The sequence below is a fragment of the Lygodium microphyllum genome, chromosome 5 (genome assembly GCF_053477565.2).
Source record: "Lygodium microphyllum isolate KBCC chromosome 5, Lygodium_microphyllum_v1.1.10, whole genome shotgun sequence".
In the NCBI taxonomy this organism is placed as follows: Eukaryota; Viridiplantae; Streptophyta; class Polypodiopsida; order Schizaeales; family Lygodiaceae; genus Lygodium; species Lygodium microphyllum.
Genome location: NC_141139.1, coordinates 135,613,093 through 135,626,182, shown reverse-complemented (window position 1 = coordinate 135,626,182; position 13,090 = coordinate 135,613,093). Strand labels below are relative to the sequence as shown.

General features: G+C 37.6%; 2 pseudogenes; both read right to left on the bottom strand.

Moving 5' to 3' along the window:
• Window positions 1-891: 891 nt before the first annotated feature.
• On the bottom strand, window positions 892-2,162 carry LOC148036445 (uncharacterized; annotated as a pseudogene).
• A 617-nt stretch (window positions 2,163-2,779) lies between these two features.
• LOC148036444 (uncharacterized) lies at window positions 2,780-3,720 on the bottom strand (annotated as a pseudogene).
• Window positions 3,721-13,090: the final 9,370 nt, after the last annotated feature.

Sequence of the window (13,090 nt, the reverse complement as noted above, 5' to 3'; positions counted from 1 at the left end):
GGCACTTGGATACCATCAAAGTATGTGTCGCAATTTTTTTGAGTGACTGTGCCCCCTTACCACATGAGGAGAGAGAGTAGGGGAATTGAACCCCTTTATACTTAAAGTGACTACACATACCAAGCAGACGCCAAGCTCTCTTTGGAAGAAGGGGAGTTGAATCTCTCTACCAAAACCATGGGAGAGTGCCAGCTCCCCCCTCCCACACTATGATTAATACGAGAAAAAATAATAATTAAAGATTTAATTTTTTTCTCTAAGAAAAACTTGGGTTTAGCCTTTTACCAAGCACCTTGAAACTCCTGATACTAATATCTAGTTAGTAGTCACAAATTACAGTATACATGAATAAGTGAACTCAGCAAAGAGTAGCAATAACACAAGCATCGCATGTAAGTGTTTAAAAGTACTTCCCTTCATAGATATCCTTGAATGAAGTACATGTTGAAGATACCTCCAGAATTGTAATGCTGCTTCATTACCATAAGATTATCAATACATATACTTTTCTTCACCATCAAAGGATTGCCAATGCAGCCATATGCCTTTTCTATTGCATATTGGTGGCTGAGATGGACCCAAAACTACTCGCTATTGCCAAGTTTGGTTGCAAGTTGCTTCGTGCACATGAGTGATGGAGAGAGTTTATGACCTTAAAACTCAAATTACACCCAAAATGGTCATAAATGTTTATGACTCTAAAACTCAAATTACACAATAACTAGATGGCCACAAAAGTTATTTGATATTTCTTGGTAGCATGTATGATGTATACATAGCAGCTTTCAATCTGCAAAAAAAAACATGATTATTAATTTAATACTTATTCATAAGGACAACACATTAAAACTATTATAGATTTGTATTTTACTCCATGTGCTTCAAATTACCTTATGTATCTTTTACATAGTCGTTGAAAATCTTATAGTCATTGGGGTCAAGCTGATATTTCTTTGATATTGGATCATAGCTCAAATTTGCCAGAGCAATTATAGATTCCAAGGACACTGATTGATTATCAACAAGATCATATGTGTAGCATCTACTTCCTTTGTTTTTTTGATACCATTCTAGATGAATCTCCACATTTGGAGGATGATCTAGAATATCAAAAGGGCCCCTTGTCTATTTCATACCATTTCCTAGCTTCATTCTCATACTCGTTACTCTTCTGAGGTACCATATGCCTTTCTTGGCCCCTTGACTAGTATTTGCAACCTTTCCTTTTCTTTTGAGCTTTGTATTATCTCTAAGTATAATATCTTCAAATAGAACCGCCCAATCATATCTTATTCCAAGGCACTGGTTTGAGGTTTTGACTTCATCTGAAATGAGAAATATACTCCACTTTTTACCCTTGTTAATCTATCCTTTGATAACGTTGGATTTCCATTCAATTGGCTCACAAGTGTGCTCTTGCACAAAGTCTTCCCATCAACCTCCACAAAAGGTGATATTTGGCTCACCACATTCTCCTCATTGTCAACTATAGAATCCATGGCATGGCGAAGCTCACTTTGTGCAATTGTATCCTCTTCATCAACATCCAATATTGTATCCACGATTACATCTCTAACAAAATCATCCAATGAAACTTCTTCTTCTTCTTTAAGATTGTCATGTGCATTGTTTTCAAGCTACTCTAAGATATCTTTTTCTTCCCATAAGGCACCCCATGAAGCTTCACCTTCCATACCAAGCTCGCGACACATGAACTTTGCTTTTGTTAAACCCTCCTTCAATATATATATAATTTGCTCATCAGTACTCACAACCATGTAGCCATTTAAATTTGCCAAAGGAATGCCATGCATATGATTCATATCAACCCATATGTTTTCTTGCTTTGAGTGAGCTGCTAGAAAACTTAGATTTGAACCTACTTGAAACTCTGAAATTCTATTCAATGCTCCTACACTACTCAAAAAGTCATAACCATCATAACACTTCTCATTGCTAACCATTCCACCTACTTTACTAAAGAAATTCTCACAAGCATCAGATCTCCTAAAAGATAAAGGAACTGCCAAGTGACTATATCTGTCTCTGAAGATCTTTATGAGAAGAACCAAAAAGTGACATGACAATTGGATGTCCATGAAAGTTTCTCTACTAATGAAGTTCTACTTGAGAATATATACATCATGCTTGGTGATCCACATGCGCCAAATCCTAATAAAACATCATAAATCAAGTGATTAATAAGACATAATGGTGCTACCATAGCAACAACATGAACATACAATATCAGTTAACTATTTATATATGCTCAATAGATAACATGAATTCTGTACCTAAAAAAGAAGATACCATTCCGACAACTTTCACACGCTCATACAAGTTGAGCGTAGGAGATAGAAAAACATCAATCTATGTTGCCACAATTGAGAGACACACCTTTGTACCAAGTGTTCACTCTTGATGATGATTGGATCCCATCTACAAGAGCTCTATACAATTTTGAACTTTACGTTCGGCTATCCTTTGTGCTAATCTCCAATTTTGTCTATCTTTTCTCTCTATATCTCCTTCTTGCAAACCATGATCATCAACCTTGAAACTTTGATATACCAAGGCTACATGATTCAAGGTGACAAGATCATTACCAATCACTAATCATTTAGATGCATTATCTAGAGGATTAATCGTCTTCTTTCCATTATGTATATAATATCGGTCATGTAATCCAATGGTGCTTCCATCATCTTCCATAGAAGCTGTGAATGGCCAACTTTTCCAAGGAATTGAGTATCGAACACGTGTAAGAGAGCTATAATCTTCAATCTCCATTAGAAGCATGACCAAGTATTGGTCCATTCACATCCTTCACATACATATTCCAATGCAATTTGACTTCTTTCCATTGCTTCTTGATGGACATAGAGTCAAACCTATTACAAGTTAGTTGTATAAGAAGAACTAACTTTGCCAAGCATTCAGCAAGAGGATTTGCAATCAATACTCTTGCATAGTGGGCAATCACATTATGCTCAAATGCATCAACAATTCTATGATAACCATTTTCACCATCTCTAACAAGTACTACGAAATTTGAAACACATGTGTGATCCATCTTCTTTCCACAAAAACCAACAAGTTTCTATCCATCTCACCATCCTCTTGATCATAGTCTCATCTTCAGCAACAATGACAAGTACACTTTCCATGCAAAGCCCATTTTTCAACATATGATGCTTATATGTTTCTGCCACATTCTTGAATACATCCTCTCTCAATCCGGTCCTATAACAAATGGATTTTCTCATAGCCCTAGATGTAGTTGAAAGATGTGGGCCTCATGGAGGGAAATTTATGCAATCTTGTACCTCCCTAAATCTTGACAACTTCAAAGAGATTTTTTGTTGTATCAGAATATCACTTTCCTTGACCCACTCTTCCTATGTTTTGAGAGATGTTGATGAAAAGGTCCCACAAAGCTTTCTTCCCCTCAAATAAGCCATGCTTATGTGCATTCACAATATCAGTGCAAAACTTCTTTACATCTCCTCGTACCAAGGCTTCAGAAACACTTTCTTGAAGACTCCTCACCTGTACACTCAAAGTAGCAACCTTTGTCCTTGTGAACCATATTTCTTTTTTGAGTCGTCGAACCATTATGTTTTTAGTCCTAGAAATTCTCAATATCTTAGAATGAGTCAAGTAATCCAATCTTCTACCATCTCCAGTGTCTCTTAATCCTCTTTCCCTTCTAGAGTGCATGTCTCGATACACACCCATGCAAAAGTCTCTCTCCTTGGGAATGGATGCACATGATGAGCAGTGGAGATTGGAGAAGGGAAATCCCTCCAAACTTACCCTCTTGCAATCATTATGACAAAATCTGCCATTGATCTCAACAAACTCTGTTCCCAATAAAATCATTTCCTTTGTGCTTGGCTCACAAGTCCAATGCACACCTCCTCTACTATCATCAAAGAAACACTTTACATTGATCATGTGGTTTCTAAACTTATATGATCCTTGCAAAAATCCCCAACAAAGAGCAGCAAGAAAACTCTCCTCTGCACAGTATATAAATTCTATCACGTAGTAGTAGTAGCCCAATGTCAGTTGCCCATCTTGAGCGCTCCTTCCTCCAACAGAGTAGGATTAATTCCCTTAGCATTATACAATCAAAAGGTTGTTGACTATAGCACATCAATTTGCATTAGTCATCGTCCTACCAGGTAGCAATAATTCTCCTGTTATATCAATCACCTAGTTGCTTCTTGGGTTCCTACTCTAAATTTTAGTATTAGGTCTAGGAGATCTCGATTACCAGCCATCAGCCTACACACTTGTAGCACCAAGTTTGGATGAGTTCAGTAAGTTATTCAGAAGCTAGCATCACCTTCCTCATTGCACCCACTTGTAGAGTATCATGCATGTGTTTTTCTAATGATGGAGGAGTACATATGAGCCTCATGGAGCAATCCACCACTTGCATCCACATGGAGGGGTATATGAAGTTGACATACAAGCTCAAGCAGCCCATGAGTTGAGAATTGTAGTTATTTGAAGGAAGAATGAATTAATCAGTTAATGACCTCATTTTTCCTAAGGTTTCTCTAAGGGTGCCAACTACAATGAGGGCACGTGTGACAATGAGGCTTCACATGTCATATTGGAGGCTGCAAAAACATAGACCAGGGAAAGGCACACAAATGTTGAGCAGATCTCAATGTAGAAAGCAAAAATTGGCAGGCTGAAGTGTGATGCAAGTGTTGACTAAACACTCACAAACCATTCTCTTATTGTCATTTTGAGACCTAGAGCCTTGATGAGCAATCCCATAGCTAAAACTCCAATGGTCAAGTGTAAGGATATATCAAATATTGGATGCTGATACGACATCAACATGTAGAAAATGAAAATTCCCCTCACTTGCCCCTGCACTTGGTGCATCCCCCACAAGGAGTTGCTCTCAACCACATAAGTTCATGATGTGTAAAGTGGATGAAGAGGCTGCCTATATATGGAGGTCTATCTTTACAAAAGACAAGAAGCTGCCATGAACAAAGGTTGATGCCCAAGAAAGAGACAATATGAATTAATGTCTAAATTTTGTTGCTACAAAAGAACAGATGGTGCTCCAAAGGATGTTGGTTCAAAGAAAGGACCATCAATAATAAAGGAAATGCTACTACAAATATGAAGCCAAGAATGTGTTGCTACAAAGATATTGTTGTTGTTGTTATCAAGAACTAAAAAAGGAATGGTTGCTTCAAAGGAGTCACTGAAGGTAGGCACAATTTTGTATATTCAGTGCAAATGTGGTAACTTTCATAATAGAGAGAGGATTCTGTCATTGTGAGCTCATGACAATGTGTCAAATTACGTACTATTTTATAAATGTAGCAAGAAGGAAAAATCAAAGATATTGAGAAAGAGCAGATGTCTCAAGGAGAGGAGATGGTGTTGATCGATGATTCAAAATGAATAGTGGGATGCTTGAAACCAACCAAAGAGCCAACCAAAGAGAAGAAATTTTTTTTGGGTCCATTACGAACAAGATCAATTGCAACACAAGTAGGTCGAACAAAAGCTAGTGCGAGGATCCTTACAGGAGCTTCGAGAAAAAGAGAAGATAGTTAGCAATGCTATTTAGAGAGGAGAATCAAGCTCGCAAGAAGAATGGAGTGGTCAAGGGAAGTTGCATACCTGTTCATGAAGACAAGGGTGTTTGTGGAGAATGGAATAGTGCCATTTTTCTGTGGAAGCTCAGATAGCATATATCCGCCCAATAAAAACCTTTGCAACCTGCAACCCATCGACCAAAAGAGAGAAGGTTGATCATGTTGTACAAAAGCAAGACCTGTAGAGAGAAAGGAACAACAGAATTGCAAAAGGAGAAATCTATGGAAACACTATCCATGGTGGGAAAATGTGATGACTTAGAGCTGCCCCTGCTTTGGATCCTTGTCTCCTCCCCAATTTGTTGATGCAGGTAACTACCTTCCCATCAAGTTGATGAACAATGTGGTAGCTTTGCTACTGCAACACAAAATTGCAAATTAGTAGTGGAGTAGAATTTGTTTTCGAACCCTTCACACCTCCTCACAATGAAGCTCGATGGAAAAATGTTGTAGGAGGTGGGTTGTCATCCCCTGAGCTATGTGGAAAGATTGAGGTAGGAATTTTGGACGTGCACTCCATTGATGACACCGAACTTCTATCATAGGTAAGGTTTCCTTTGTTGCCCTTAGTTAATACGCAAATTCTGTATTCGCATCTCTACAAAGGCAATATTTGCTCTGGCTTAGAATGACCACTACCTAGCATAAGAATTCTACTTACTAGTGAAAACAATTGCTGATCTGTGACACAAGAAGTGAGTCATTCTCTTTTTGGAAGTCTAAAGTTCTCATGCTCAAGCTAGCAGATGAAGGAAAAGAATCTGGAGTTACGAAGGACGATGATCCAAAATTGCAGTAGGAGGAGAAACAACAGTCGATGCTTATTCACAGTTTGCTTATTCACAGTTCTCTTGTATGCCATGGAGAAACCAATCTATGGAGAGAGGTGATAAAATGCATCCCCCTCTTCTTTTTTCCCTCTATGCCCTCCTTAAATTTAAGTTCCATATAAGAAATTAATAGGGGTCTACCTCTAATCTATATGCTTAAGTGGCCCCTTCCAATAACCCCCTCCCTTACACTCACATGATACCATACAACATCTATAGTGAACCCCTCGGGCTCAAAGCGCATCGCATCAAGTCATAGGATGTGGGAGTTAACAGGGGCCTTGAAATGTTCCTTGGAATATTCCTTGGTCGACTAGGAAAGATTCATAATATGGCCAGACATGTTGACCAGACTACCTTCTTGGGACATAAAAGAAAGACTCCTCTAAAGCCATCATTAATCCTTCACCCAATCTGAGTTCTTCCAACTATCCTAAGCTCTTCGCATATCATCTATTTGGATCGCCATCTAAGCTTCATAGTGGAAGCGCATGGGTGGATAAAGCTATCTTTGTATCAGCTTGTTTGAAATTAAAGCGGTTTCTATTCTTCTCATATTTGTTGTGTGTTCTCTACTCCTTTCTCAGATTGTGTGCCATATAATTTCTATAATGACTGGACTTTGCTCTATACCTATGTAATCTCTATTCATCTCTCTTCAAAGCTAGAAACAAATTTATAAACTTTCTCATTCTCTTCTTGAAATATTTTTTTCAAAGATTTCCATATACTCTTAGGAGTTTTCCTCAGTGCAAACTTGGTAATAAAACTAGTTCTAAATTCATTTCAGTTTACTTTAAATGTTTCCCGATTCAACAAATCCCACCACAGACTTGCAAAACTTCAAGTAGCATATCAATCATTCGAAGGTTATCAACATCATTGTCTTTGCAATCTTTTGGGCCATCCATTCCCATTTCCTGATAAACTTATTTGCATCCTCATTTTTAGTACCATAAAATGGTTCATATCCAATCGATACCATGCTCTAGTTTGTGTACAAGCTTGTTGTCAAAACTTACACTTTCCAATTGATATGATCAACAAAAGATCCTCACTAGGGGCACCACACCATTGTGGAAAAATACACATTTCAATATACTCTTCACTAATAGAAGAGCACAAAGTTTCAAGAGCTATTGTAGGATTGCTGCTACATGATCATATAGTATCACTTTGAAAAATGTAGGATATCAAGTAGAAAACTATCTCTTTCTATTTGAAATATGGACTGAGTATGAAAATACATACATTTTAGCATACTCTTTTCAAATATAAGTACTACAAATCTTCAAAAATTGTAAAACTTCAAGAGTTGAAGAAGTTTAGATCATGCGGGAGTGTTAAACATGTCCATGTGAGCTAATCTTTCCATTTCCAAGAAACCTACAATTTTATTACTCTTGTTATCGTAAATCCTTTGAATGTTTCACTAACTCAAGTCATATATTCAACCTTCAATAGAAATACATAATCTTTGGAGATAACAATTGTTGGGAGTAAAGGTGGCTGTGCCTACACACATCGCCTATGTATTCACTATACTAATGGTATCTATACACCTATATAATATAAGTGGTGGGCACCCATCACTATCACTTCATTCTTTATTCTTTCAAGGACTAATGAATAAGGGAGTTTTGGTGACACATTGTGACTGTTGGAGTTCCCACATCTTGAGTCTCTCTCTCTTGCTCTCTTGCTCCATTTGTTATAGCTCATACCTCCCTTGCTTCTGCTTGCTCACGCTTCCACTTGAGCTTCTCACTTCACCAATTCTTCAATCACCAACACTTTCATTTTCCTTCTCTAAGTGATGAGAAACCTTTGATCTGCGACATATACCATCAACAATACAAATTGAAAGAACCCTCCTATTATCTCTCTCATCGATAACAACACCTTTAACAAAAGATTGCACTCATTGCATTTCCTATAGTAGGAGGATAGCAAAGAGAGCCTAAAAGCAAACCTTTATTGTCATAGTCAGAGAACAAAGGAATTGTAGTAGTAGAATTCATCCCATGATTCCATTCTTTAGCCTAGTGCCATTAGCTCTCTGAAAACACATGCAATCTTCAATCACATCTTGTAGATCTCTTGTCCTCACACTATGTTTTTAAAATTCTTCCCACATCTTCCACATTTTTCATTTATTAGTAAGGTCGTTCTCCCATGCCAAGTGTTAAAAAATACCATTAAACACTAACAAGTTCCACTTGAGATTCCAATTATTGCATCAAGATTGTAAATCTTGCCATTAAGACTAACTTTCCATAATAGAGACATTTTAAAATTAAGTAACAAAAACACATGGCAAACCTACGAGTTACCACTTAAGACTCCCATCCATTACTAAAATTCTTGCAATGGGTAAGCATTGAAAAGTCAAAGAAATGACATTTACACCACTTGTTCAATTTGTCCTCATGTCATATGTGTCCACGCTTAAGCATTTTTACACACCAACATCTTCATCATTTTCATGTTTTATCTTGTTATTTTTTATAAAGTGATATAGAGAGGTTGATTCCACTCTTGAGAAAGCAATACATGGTAGTTTTCCATTAGTAAAACATTGGCCATTGTAATTCATGGATGTTATGGTAGGTAATCTTTTGTACACACTATCCAACACTTTGCATGGATTGCCAAATATCACCCTCTCCCCTCTTGCAAAACATGGCTTCACACCCGTGCATGCTTGTACAAGCAATTCATTTGCACCAACTGACACACAATTCAAGGCCTCTCATTTGTGAAACATGCCCTCTTGGAAATGAGGCCACTGACAAAAGGCCACCCATGGTCTCTCTCTCTCTCCATATCTCTCTCCTGTGCAAGAATAGTTCTCTCTCTTTGTCTATCTCTCTCTTCATGCAATAGCCCTCTCATCCCATCGAGCCTACTTCCTTATTACTTTTCATCCTTTGTGTGTGTGAGTGCATGTGTTTGTATATATATATATATACATAGAGGATCCTTATCCCTCCCTTGAGTCTATTTTCCTCTTGCATTCATTCTCTCTCTCTCTCTCTCTCTCTCTCTCTCTCTCTCTCTCTCTCTCTCTCTCTCTCTCTCTCTCTCTCTCTCTCTCTCTCTCTCTCTCTCTCTCTCTCTCTCTCTCTCTCCCTCTCTACACACACACACACACACACATTTATATATGTATGTGTGTGTGTATGTGTGTGTACACATACTAACATAGATAAACACATGCACACACACAAATAAATAGATAATTAAATAAATAAACTTTTATAATTGTAATATTAATAATATAATATCAATTATCATATGTAATAAATGTAATTATAGTATTTACGTATAGTATTTGATATTATGACTTCTTTTTGCCTTTTTCTTCTTGGATTCTCATTTTTAGAACATGTGGCTATAAACTATAAGTTGATTCATAGGGGAAAGAAGACACGTGAAAGACTCAACCAAGATCTAGGCTCTTTGAATGTATGGTACGAGTGAGGTGGAGGAATGATGAGAGAAAAATGGAGCACATAATATTCTTTGTAAATGTAAAAAGTTCATAGTGCAACGTCATCTTTATGGGATCCCATTAGCATTTATTGAGGGAAGGGTGTGTCCTTGTATGATCTAAGACTCACTTAGAATAATAGTTACAATAGTTTACAAATCATAGAGAGAGAATCTAAATGGCAAACAATGAGATGAGGGAGCTTTGATATGGCATAAGATATCTCTTTAGATAGCCTCCAAATCTCTCACATCCTAATTTGCTAGAATTTCCTAAAAGACCACAGAATTATAATGGTTGGATTGCCCAACAATTCTTGGTTAATCTTGTTTATGCCTTTTTAGGCTTTCAATTAGACAGATCCTATGACTTTATGTTAAAATACTTCATATAAAGTGTAGGTTTGGATAAAGAAAGGTTGAGAGATGAATCCATGACCAAAAAATGCTAGATGGAGATGATTGTGAAAAACAAAAAGGCTTACTATGGAGCATGGATATGGGGAGTAGAGTGAGCTTCTTAATCATAACATTTGATTGCACAACATCTTTTTTCACTATGGTCATCTATCCAAGCTCTTTTTATGAGCTAAAAATTATAAGCATTTTTGGCACACATTATGAACTTGATCTTATAACTAGCTACATACTAAGGTTCTTTAAGAGTAAACCTTACACATTCCATGTATGAGGATATATAGAGGTCTATATACATTTGATTATATAATAGCAACAACTTCTAAGCCTCAAAAGGTGTCTTTCATGAATGATCTTAGATCCACAATGCATATCAATAACATTAGTGTAAGCACCCACTTGGTGCTATGCTTTATGCAACCTATATGTGAACTTGCTTGCCATACGAAATGTGTCTTAGGACATGAAGTGCCCTAATTGTTGGTAACACTAGTACAAAGTACTGACCTAAAACTAGGTGTGGTGCTTAGTATAGAGCCCCTAAGTTTCTCTATATTAACAATTTGAGAAAAGCTTTGGGGGTCTCTCAAGGTTTGTTTCTTTGTGCCTCAACCATCCATTGCTTTAGTGGATGCTCACATAATAATATTAAGTAGTTTGTAACAACTAGGAGGGTATATGGCATGACTTTTTATGTGAGTCATAGAACCAAAAGATGATACATTTGTGTGAAGCCTCTTGCAACATGAAGCATGTGTTGGGATGTAGAGATCCCTAATTATTACTAACACCACTACAAACCACATGGAGAATCTAGGCACGCAACACCTAGTTTATGGATATATGCATCGATAGCAAGGATCGTCATAGCAACATAACCATGCCAATGTAGTAATTCTCATATAGTAGTGTGTGAATTCCTGTTCCAAATCTTGTCTATGGATAGAAATTTAGTTTAGGAATTGTTCAATGTCTTATCAATGCTATCAATGAGAGATGCCAATAAAAGTCACCATTGGGATTGGAAAATATAATAGATGACAAAAAGTACTACATCATAGCCAATCGATTTTTAGCCAAGTACTTTGAGTGGGTAATTGAGCTCAATTGGTATGTGGATTCATGCCATGCATATAATAGCACAACACATATCAATTAGATCTAGGGAAAATTATCCAAATTTGCCTACTTTTGATCAAATTCCCAAATTACTACTTACATTTTTTGAAAATAAGCTCTCAAAGTATAGCTTATATCTATTTAAATTTTGATCCCATTATGCCACCCCACCAATTTGGTGAGAACTCCTAAAATGCTCCTCAAATTTCACGAGAGTTTCATCGAAATCACTAAGTATTACCCTCCTAAGCCTTAAAAGCTATTTAATGCACTAGGTTTTGAATATTCTAATTGTTAAGATGAATGTGAGTATAATAAATATAGAATAGAATGACTAGATTATGTGATAATTCGCATAAATGAGATAGAGAAGCTTACGAGCTATGGAGATGAATGCCAATATTCGATGGACAACATTGCTTAAGGAACTCAAACATTTACCTATGATATAAAGTAACATGCATCTTAGTGACATCTACCAACCCCTTCATTAGAAAAGCTAAACATGGATGACAAAATTAATCAAAATGAGATAGAAAAGGTTACGAGCTATGGAGATAAATGCCAATATTCAATGGACAACATTGTCTGAGGAACGCAAACATTTGTCTATGATATAGAGTAACAGGCAATTTAGTGACATCTACCAACCCCTTCATTAGAAAAGCTAAACATGACAAAATTCATCAAAATGATCCTCCATCCATGTCGTTGATCAAATGACCAAACTACAAAAGAAATATTAGGCATAACCAATCCATGGCAGAGGCAATCTCGAGCTTTGACATAGATTTAGACATCACTACAAGGGACTGGGGCAATAGCGACGCCGATTAGCGACGGCGTTTATCGGCGTCGCTATTTGCGTCGCTATATGCGTCGCTATTTGCGTCGCAAATGCGACGCAAATAGCGACGCATATAGCGACGCAAATAGCGACGCCGCAGGGAAAAAAAGCGCGGCCGAAACCAGAGCGCCGTTTTCATTTTGTTTTCTTCGCCTTTTGAGAGCGAGAGCGAGGGAGAGAGCCAAGGCTTTGTGAAAGAAGAGGAGGAAGAGACTTGTTGCCGCTGCCGCCGCCACCGCCACCGCCACCGTCGTTGTTCGCGAAGGAGAGGAGGAGCCCTCGTTGCAAAGAGAAGCCGCCCACGCTCGCCATATCTCATTGGTGAGTCTCCCTCTCTCATTCTTTTACTTGTTGAAGGTTTAAATCGTTCTCTTTTGTTTATTTAGGAGAGGAAAAGAAAGAGAAGGAGAGGGAGAGGGAGAGAGAGGGAGAGAAAGAGAGGGAGAGGGAGAGAAAGAGAGTGAGAGTGCATTCTCTCTCTCTCTCTCTCCCTTTTGCTTGTTTAATGTTTAAATTACTTTCTTCTTTGCTTGTTTAGGAGAGGAAACGAGAGAGTAAGAGAGAAAGAGAGGGAGAGGGAGAGGGAAAGGGAAAGAAAGAGAAAGAGAAATAGAGGGAGAGGGAGAGGGAGGGGGAGGAAATAGGAGAGGGAGAGAAAGAAAAAGAGAGGGAGAAGGAGGGAGAGTGCATTCTCTCTCTCCCTCCCTCTCCCTTTTGCTTGTTTAATGTTTGAATCACTTTATTTTTTG